Below are 9,045 nucleotides of genomic sequence, written 5' to 3' on the forward strand. Positions count from 1 at the left end.
CAACAATAATGAACACAAGATATGTTTTGGGAGATCTTGATGGGAGAAAACCTAGCTAGAAGGTGAGGCTAATCTAATCTATTTTTTCCATAAATGAAATAATGCAAGTACGAAAGGAGAAAACACTCTTTATGGAGTTTCCTAAGACTCGTGGCTTAATAGATCTCTGCAAAGTTATGCTCTCTCACACCTACACCCAAGTTTTTATGCTGGATGGAATTCATTTTCTTCCTACTGGTTTGTTTATAACATAAACTGATAGCCAACTAGGGGTCAAGTTTGACTCCAACTCTCAACTATAGTTACAAATTTGACCCTTCTAGAGTATTCTTGTTCATGTGGCTAGCCCCATTTCCATGAATGATGGGAGCTGACATGGAATCTTCTTCAACCATAGTTGTCAAACAAGAAGGTTAACTTCTCGGTGGCATGAATTTTGCATACGAACTTTGAGTGACATATATCTTGCATTGTTGGAGGGGTCTTTGAGTGTAGAGAAATGCAAGGGTGTCTATCAAGGGTTTTTGAACTCAAAAAAAACTTCGTTTGATGCTTCAAAATGCCTCTAGAATATTTCATACCCCAATTCTCCAAATTAGGACATGTCAGTAAAAATGGCCATGTGAGTTTATCCCTCCAATTTTCCCACTTTGAACACATTAAAAAAACAAAAAAAACAATCCAATCCAAATCACATACAATTTTTTTTTTTTTTAAATGACAATGGTGAAACTTTACTTTCCATCATTATATATAGTTATTTACATATTGTATGTTCGCAAAACATATACTCTTTACCTTTTTTAATCAACAACTTCAATGTGGCTGAAATATAGAAAACTTTAATCTTTGAAAAATGATTTTTGTTTTTATTTTTTTATTATTTCTTTTTTATTAGTGAAATCGAATTTTTATATGTATATTTGGGCTTTTATACTTTAAAATCCAATAAAATATTTAATATGAATTCATCTTTTTATATAGAGAAAGAGAAAGCATTTTTAATAGCTAAAACATTTATATGGTATGTTACTCTTTATAATGAAGATTGTGATTCCTTCCCTATTCAATATGGAAATGAGATATGCCACTTCAAAGAACAAAACAAAAAAATATAATGTTGCACCCGATGTGTGTGTGATGTGTGGTTTTAATAAAGAAACTATGAAACATTAATACACCATGCAAATTATGAAAGAAATCTAATACCAATTCGATATAAACTATAAATTGGATAAAAATTCCCACTCATTGATTTGAAACATAATATCAATAAGTTTTAAATATGAAATATTACAAGTGTTGACGAAAGTTCCTTGCATATAATGTCACATGCACATAATAATTATAGGAATGAAAAAAAAAAATTAGTGGAGAAATTATACTTATTTCTAGAATTTGTTTAATCCTAGCAAGTATATATATGAATGTAATACAATTATTATGTTTTGCTACAACAATAGTCACATCCCTCGTTAATAGCATTGTTTTAAGTTCTACAGTGAGCATTGCTGATTAATACCCTTCCTCACGAATTAAATCGGAACCTTCAAACTTTGCACAAGTTTAAACATGCTTATCCAAATTAGGTTGGTTCCAGCTAGTCCATTAACGTCATGCGAGCTTGTCAAGTTCTGGATCCTTTTGACACTCATGCTGAGGAACACCTAGACCCTTTCCCCACCATTGAAAAATGGAAGCTAGGATCCGACGACCGAAATGTTTTCTCGCTCGATTTGGGTAACCGCTCGGTTTTGCGGTTCAGTCAGTCGGTCATTGTTTCATTTGTATCGACAAGAAAACCTCCTCGACCATACCCTCATTGAGCTAGGGTCCCTTCAGCATCTACAGGTAAGGGTTAAGGAAATTTTATGTTGTATTATTGATTTACTCACTGTTTCTAATTTCCACCAAATTTTGATGAGTGATATAGACTTTATTCCTGCCTGGGCTGCAACTGGTAACAAACCTTTGGTCTTCCCTACACTCTCAGGCTTCTGGAAAACGCACGGTTAGGGTGAGTTAGACTAAGTTCCTTTGTTTTGAATTAACAATTATTTTTTTCTTTTCTTACCGTTTATATCCACGGGGTTTATGGTAGCTAGCCTCCATCTTTTGTCGGCCACAGTTCGTGGGTTTTTCTTTGACACCCCGTCATTCCTAAGTATTGTTTATGGAAACCCTCTTAGCGATTCAGGTTTACATTTCAAATTTCTTCTAAGTCCAAAACTCACTCGAGAGTTTGATTTTGATTGCAGGTATTGCCAGGTTAGATTGATACCTTCCATTCATTCAAGCACTTCTAGTAGGGGTTACAACTCCTTGTGTGCCATATTTATTCAAGTTGTGGTTATTCGTTTTACAGGTGCTTAATTATACCATTTTCCCTTTCTGTTTAGGGTTAACCTCACGGTTCTGTAATGCATTGTAATAACGGGAATTTATTTGAGCGCTCAATTGTGAGCTTATGCTACTATTGCTAGTTTTGTTGACTCATGCAAAATGTTCTATTTTTGTTAAACGCACCATTAGAGCACTTAGACTCTTACCGAGGTTTTTGTTTTTATGATGTCATAAATATTAGTTTGTAATGAGATGTTCTCTCCTTGAATTACCTAGTATTTTCGTACAGTGCAACTATGGTATAACAATGTATGAGGTATTTTCCCTATAGTCTTCACATTTTTTACATTTCTTCTCGTACTAGTAAGAACTGGAAATTTGTATAGGTTTTTTAAAGCTTTTTAGAAGGAAAAATATGTTATTAATATCAATTAGTTTTATTTTTAAAATGTCTTTACAATGCTTTAATTTAATGAATGAATTTTAGTTCTAATTAAAAGGAATTTCCTTCTTGAATTCAGAATGAGTGTCTTCTGACAACCCCTTGATCAAACCCATCACTCTAGTTCTGAATGACCAAGCAACAAACTTCCGAAACCATTCCATTGGTTGTCAATACACTGACTGGGCTAGGGGGTAAATTTGGAAGATGGTCTAAGAGTTGTCCCTATTTTCCACTTGTAATAGTTACTCTTATCTTTGTGTTGATGGTGCTGGACCCACCAACAAAGGGGATCTCCACGGTATGAAGTCCCAACTAGACCTCACACTGTTTGGTGTAGGAGTCTCATCTGATATGATGGTCCAATTGCCATTATCTTAAAGATTTGTCATGGCTCTAGCTGTCAGCGCATGAGAGTGTTGCGCTAGTATCTTCAAACAACAAGGTACGTGTTCTTGGTGAGTGCGTAATGTAACTCATGTCTAGGTTCTCTTACTGTAAACAGGGAGAGTGAAGTGAGCCTCTTGATGAGAGATGGTAGTCCCAACCCAGGAAGAAACAAATGCAAAAGCAACAAGGGTATGTCCAGCATCCAACGAAATAGTCCACAATGGATGTGACAGTCGTTAAAACCAAAGCTCAAGGGAAAACACGTTCACCATCAATCGAAATAGTCCACATGGGGGTGGTGGTCGTTAAAACCAAGAAAACACAAGGATGGTTTGTCTAATGTCCAATGGAGTAGTCCACACGGATGGGACAAAAGTGATAAAAAAATACAACACATATTCAACAATGTAAGTACTAAAATAATCGAAGTAGTTCAACTATCTTAGTACAGGTTAAGCAAACATGCATTACAAACACTTAAAGAATAGTCTTACAAGCAGATACAAAACATGTGTGAAAACATGTTGACCTGAGACAAGCTTCTGAATTAAGCAAAAGTTCCAAGACACATCTGTACACCATACATCACTAGTCCCAGTAGTGGGATGATGGAGCCACTACTCGCTCCTCCAAGAACAGACTACAAACTCTCAAGGCTATGTGGGAGGAGCCAAGGTGAAAATTCCTTTGCTCATACAATGAGGGGGTATATATAGCCAATGGGGGATAATTGACCCTTGTGACTTTTCGACTTCCCTCATGATTGTTTGACTTCCTATGACTTTTTGACTTTACATGACTCTTAAACTTCATATGTGGGTCTCTTGGACTTCCACTTTACACTACATTGATTACAACAAGTATGGCCAATAATAGTGATGTGGCCAAGACAACTCATGACATAACTCGACATGACATTGTTGACATGTACTAGTTGACTGCTGTGTCCGTGTTGAGTGGTCGTGCCGCTGAGTGATGGTATACTCTCAGTGTAACATGTCTTCAACTCCGCATGGCAAAGTGGGCGGGGTCTTTGATGGTCTTGGTCTTTGCTTGATGATGCATGTGTATGTGTCCCTTTCGCTCACTACTCGATGTGCTTCATGTGTTCGTTCAACTGTGAGCAAGTCTTGTAGCATGCGCTCCTTTTCCATCCCATTCATCGTCCCGCCATGTTTCATCGATGTACCGGTTCCTGCAATCACTCATGATGAGACGACATCAAATGCAAAGATCTCATAATCTGACATGATGCGTTGTTTTTCGTTTCAGTGCAGGTGACCAGGAGAGGGAAAAGGCACTCAAACTATGCAAAAACATAGCTCAGGTTAGGATGAGAGGCTCCAGAGTATTGTCGAGAAAAATTGTGCAGATTTCACTGGGAGGCAGATTTGCGCAATCTAGGACAACAATGATAGCTACATGGAAAACCTAGCTGGGAGTCAGAATTGTGCAGTTTCCGGGAGGAAGACCAAGAAGGGTGTCGGGGAACTGCTGGGCCAATCTGTGCAATTTTCAATGGGAGCATTGGGCAGGTCATCCAGCTAGGCTTTGCATAGTTTCTCCGAGGAAGACAGTGCAGGCAACAAGAAGCACTGGCAGGAAAATATGCGTAGTTTTCCAGAGGAGGACAGGATCGGGCTGCAAGAGTTGTTGATCAACATTGTGTAATTTTGGGAGATAGTCTGGGCCTAGACATAATTGCCAATTTTTGGGTTGATTGGAGAGCGGGATAGAAGGGTAAGTGACAATCATATCTACACAATTTTTTGAGTGAGAAAAGAGCAAGCTAGTAGGGAAGCCTTCCTGTCAGATCTACGCAATTTCTAGGTTGACTGCAGAGAAGGGCAAAAGGGCACGTGACAAAGAACTCTGCGAAATTTCTGGGTTGATTGCAGAGTGGGACAAAAAATCAAGTGACAGACAACTCTGCGCAATTTCTGGGTTGATGACAGAGCAGGCCAGCAGGGAAGCCTGGCTGTCATATCTGCGCAAGTTCCCGTGAAAGTGGAGTGACAGGTAGCAAAGGCATGTCCCACATGTCCACGCAGTTTTTGCAGGTAGTGCAAGGAAGTCAGGCTGGAAAAGTTCTACGTTGTTTTGGAGGTCTGTACAGCCCTGGGTCATAGCTCAAGTCATTGTCCCTGGTTAACCAGTGGGAGGCTTGATGGGAGATCTCGTGGGAAGCACAGACTGGATCAGATTCTGGGACAACTTCTGCGCAGTTCTGGTAGATAGTCAGCTGGCTCATTTCCATAATTGCGCAGTGCAGGCTGCTCAGAGGACAACGTCATCTTTGCGCAGTTCTGGGCAACAGTGCAAGGTCACTAAGATCGGGGATCGGTTGAAGGAGGGTTGTCTAGTCGACAGTTTTTCAGGAAAATTACTAAGTATGAAAGAAAGTGTACTCGTGCATACATGACCATGTGATCACACACTTAGCATGACTCAACGACAAGACACCTCAAACCAACAAGACAAACATGTGCTCAGTGCGAATGACTTAAAGGTTAAGAGCGACAAGTACGATAGTTGACATATGTCTTCGAATGACCGTGACGACACTTGCGCGACAGTGCTTACAACTTTGTGTGCGAGTGCGACCAATGTTGACAGAGTGAAAAAAAACTCATGCAGAGAAAGACAATCCTTCAAAAATGCCAGAACAAACTCGCAATCATGACATAACGATCAACATGCCAAAAGACGTCTGATGGTCAATCAAGCAAAAAGGGCATGAAGACTCAAAAAGAGCTCATGGGATGATCCGAGTGTTTGCGACCATCAAGTGGAAAACCAATGAAGGCTCTGAAATTTGGATGCAAGCCAAAATTTTGGAGGGTGTTGTAGCCGCTACAACACTTTTATATTACACTGTAACTACTCTTTTATTGTTTTGTTGAAACAGAACATGTATCAGGTCCTATTATTTATCTAATACTTGTTGGATAATACAAGTTAATCACCAACTCTTTAATTTTCATTTTTCACCATGTTTCTTACTGCATCGTTGGATAAACAATGTCTTTCTAACATATGCATTCTTTATTATATTATTTCTTAACTCAAGGTTTGATGTGCTCGGTTTCTCCATAGCATTGATACAAATTTATTCATAGTCATTTCTTATCTACGTTTTCAGATATTTATTAGTATACCCTTCTTAAAACATATTTCACTAATTTTTAAAGAGATAAAGAGTTTACAAAACTTATAATCACCCAAAACCCTTGTTCTTTAATTACATAGTAATATCTTGAAGAAATTACTACATTCCTTCTCTCTTTTTGTTTCCTTTTTATTGGAAAGAAAATTACAGACCACAAGCATACTTATTTGTTATGTTGTTGTCTAAGGATTTATGGATCAACCACACCACCCTACCAATGAGAATTAGAAATGATGCCCAATTTCTCCCCCCGAGCTTTTTAGTTCCAGAACAATCACTTTAGACAATAATCTTCTAGATTAAATTCAGTAGCATCAGGACTACTAAGTCCAGGTTAGAATTTTCATAGACCAAGTTTGCATATTTGAGTTTCCAGTGGCTCTATTCCAGCTCGAGAATACTCCACAGGCAACGTCCTTATGATGCCTCCATTCTATTTTTCCAAAGTTATATCCTTGGAATTCTTCCTCCCACTGAAATGTTTTATTCTCTAGGGAAAGAAAAGAAAGATAATTGTCTTAACTGTCAGGTAATTGAGAATTTATTAGGGTATGATCCTTAAATTATGAGACTCATCATAGTTATTTGAACAACTGATTTCTTTAGACATAATCCAATTCTACATCCAACAATTGTATATACTCGAAATTTGAGTAAACTTATAAGGAGATAAGCCAAAAATACAATTAAAAAAAGTAGTTTTTCTTGTTTTCTCTCCAAAATATTTACATGTAGCTCTTTTTAAATTTAAAGGATTTTCATTGGTTTACATATTATGATATGGAAATTACGTGAAAAAATCATGGGCACTTTTAGGCTAAAATTTCCTCTAATGGATTTGTTTGATTCGGCCTGTCTAAGAGGCTTTTCACAATCTTTCCTGTTCCAACCGTAGCCTCTCATTGTCAGCTCTCAAATTCATCATTTCCACCCGCAATTGTTGAACATTCTCTAACAATATTGCATTGACATTATGGGTTTCCTCTCCTAGATGAACGCACATTTTTGGGTTAGGCTTTGTAAGATGCACTGATCTTGCTCCCACCGATGGTCTCCTAGGCGGGGTGATTCCAGCGCCTTACCTCATATTGCTTCAGGTTCTCCTATGTGCATCATAATCACTTTTGTTATTCCATGTACACCCATATAGGCCACAGAGTGGTAACCTAGCGCTAATACCACTTGTCACATGCACATAATAACTATAGGAATAAACAATAAAAAAGCATAATTACTGGAGTAATTATGCTTAACACTATAATTTGTTTGACCTTAGAAAGTATATATATATAAATTTAATACAATTATTACGTTTTCTACAATAATAGTCATATCCCTTGTTTAATATATTCAACATTGTTTTAAGTTCTATAGTGAGTATTGCTCATTAATACCCTTCCTTGTGAATTAAATTGGAACCTTCAAACTTCACGTAAGTTTAAACACGATTATCTAAATTAGGTTGGTGCTAGCTGGGCCATTAACGTTGTGCACGCTTTCTAGGTTCTCGTTCCTTCTGGCACTCATGTCGAGGAACACTTGTACCATTTCCCCACCATTGATCGACGAAAGCTATGATCTCATGGCCCAATTTTTTTCTCATTGGATTTGGGTAACCACTCGTTATTTTGCTTCAGTTAGTCGGTCATTATTTCATTCCTGTTGATGAGAAAACATCCTTTGACAAACCCTCATTGAGATATGGTTTCTTTTGCATCTATAAGTAAGGGTTCAAGAAATTTTATGTTGTAACTTGATTTACTCATGGTTTCTAATTTTCACCATATTTCGACTAATTTTGATGAGTGATACAGGCTCTGTTCTTGCCTCGGTCGCGACTAGTAACAAACCTTTGGTCTTCCCCGCACTCTCAGGCTTTTGGAAAACACATGGTCGGGGTGAGTTAGACTAAGTTCCTTTTTTTTTAATTAACAATTCTTTTTTTTTCTTTTCTTACCATTTACATCCAACGACATCTAACTTCCATCTTCTATCGATCACAACTCGTGGGTTTTTGGTTTGACATCCTGTCATTCCCAAGTACTGTTTATGGAAACCCTCTTAGCAATTTAGGTTTACATTTCAAATTTCTTCTAAGTCCAAAACTCACTCGAGGGTTTCGTTGTGATTGCAGGTATTTCTAGGTTAGATTGAAACCCTCCATTCGTTTAAGCACTTCTAGTAATGGTTATATCTCCTTGTGTGCCGTATTTACTAAAGTTGTGGTTATTCGTTTAATAGGTGTTCAATTATACCCTTTTCCCTTTCTACTAAGGGATAACCTCAGGGTTTCGTAATGCATTGTAATAATGGGAATTTATTTGAGCGCTCAGCCGCTACTGTTGCTAGTTTTGTTGATTCATGCAATCTGTTTTATTTTTGTTAAACGCACCTACAGAGCACTTAAACTCTTACCAGGGTTTTTCTTTTTCTGATGTCATAAGTATTATTTTTTAATGAGACGTTCTCTCCTAGAATTACCTAGTATTTTCTTACGGTGCAACTATGGTATAACAGTGTATGAGGTATTTTCCCTATTGTCTTCACATTTTTTTCATTTCTTCTCTTATTAGAAAGCACTGTAAAGGAAAGTTTTTTAAAGGTTTGTATAGGTTTTCTGAAGATTTTTAGAAGGAAAGTTATTGTATTAATATCCACTAGTTTTATTTTTAAAATGTCTTTACAGTTCTTTAATTTAATG

At 37.4% G+C, this 9,045-nt stretch overlaps 1 long non-coding RNA gene across 6 annotated transcripts; it reads left to right on the top strand.

The window, feature by feature from the left end:
* Positions 1-1,580: 1,580 nt before the first annotated feature.
* Positions 1,581-8,836, top strand: LOC149166468 (uncharacterized). 6 transcript variants are annotated; one of them, XR_016260426.1, is made up of 6 exons: positions 1,581-1,851; positions 1,934-2,017; positions 2,259-2,365; positions 7,848-8,067; positions 8,159-8,242; positions 8,479-8,836. It is a non-coding gene; the product is annotated as an uncharacterized LOC149166468 (long non-coding RNA). The 6 variants fall into 6 exon arrangements; XR_016260427.1 differs by having other exon boundaries at positions 7,848-7,956; XR_016260425.1 differs by lacking the exon at positions 7,848-8,067.
* Positions 8,837-9,045: the final 209 nt, after the last annotated feature.

This window comes from Pinus tabuliformis, chromosome 5_1, assembly GCF_031772625.1.
Source record: "Pinus tabuliformis cultivar Carrire ecotype Pingquan chromosome 5_1, CPIR1, whole genome shotgun sequence".
Classification (NCBI taxonomy): domain Eukaryota; kingdom Viridiplantae; phylum Streptophyta; class Pinopsida; order Pinales; family Pinaceae; genus Pinus; species Pinus tabuliformis.